The sequence below is a fragment of the Melospiza melodia genome, unplaced genomic scaffold (genome assembly GCF_035770615.1).
Source record: "Melospiza melodia melodia isolate bMelMel2 unplaced genomic scaffold, bMelMel2.pri scaffold_18, whole genome shotgun sequence".
NCBI classification, from domain to species: Eukaryota; Metazoa; Chordata; class Aves; order Passeriformes; family Passerellidae; genus Melospiza; species Melospiza melodia.
In genome coordinates this window covers 14,149,374-14,150,426 of record NW_026948525.1, presented here as the reverse complement: position 1 = coordinate 14,150,426, position 1,053 = coordinate 14,149,374, and positions in this window count along the sequence as shown.

The window sequence follows — 1,053 nt, the reverse complement described above, 5'->3', positions numbered from 1 at the left end:
TCCAGGAAGCAGCAGGAAGCTGAGTCAGAGGAGCTTTAGTTTGGATATCAGGAAAAAGGGTTTTTCACCCAGAGGGTGGCTGGGCACTGGAACAGGCTTCCCAGGGCAGTGGTCACAGCACCAAGCCTGACAGGGTTGAAGGAGCATTTGGACAACAATCTCAGACACTTGGTGTGACCCTTGGGCTGTTCTGGGCAAGGCCAGGAACTGGACTTGATGGTCCTGATGGGGACCTTCCAACTCCCCATATTCTACACTTCTGTGATTCTGAGAACTAACAGGCTGCAGGAGGGCAGAAATAGGTGACGAGAGGACAGAAGTGAGGTTGGCTGGAGAATCAAGTCACTGAGTCCACAGAAGATGCAGGATGCAGGACCCTTCCCTCCAACCATTCCCATTCTCTGTCTCATCCCTTCTCCCTCCCCCACACACAAAGGTGAAGAACATCACTAAAAGAAAAAGAACCTACTTGATTCCCATGTCCATGAGAGCAGTTTTGCTCGTGCAGGAGTCACATTCTCCACCACAATCCCCAGGCTCTGACTGGCTGCTTTCTGAACAGATTCTGGGGAGTTGGACACCATCTGGAGAAGGACCCGAGCAACCTCATCCACCTCAGAGTCCATGTCCTTCTTCAAGGTCACAGAGAGCTCTCCCAGAGTGACAATGGCAGAGCAGGACACCTTGGAACCGAGGTTGGTCACCTGGGGAAGCCATGAGGGGAAACATAACAATCACCTTGGAAAGAAAACCAGTTGCCTTCAACAGAAGTCCCAGGAAATGACAACACTTCCCATTGTGTCCAGAGAAACATACAAGGACAGAAGAGCAGGAGAGCACAAGCACAGAAAGGCACTTACTCTGGCACCAATTTCTGGCTTCAGACCTGCTTACTGCAGGCGTAAATAAAAAATTCATTAAGTGTTCTATTTAACCCTTCTTAAATGTCCACATCTTTGTTTTTAGGCCCTTTTACTAGAAAATAAATAAAGAGCTGCTTTCAAATCATGAAGGCAAAAGTCATAAAGATAAAAGAGTCAGGTGCTCATGTTC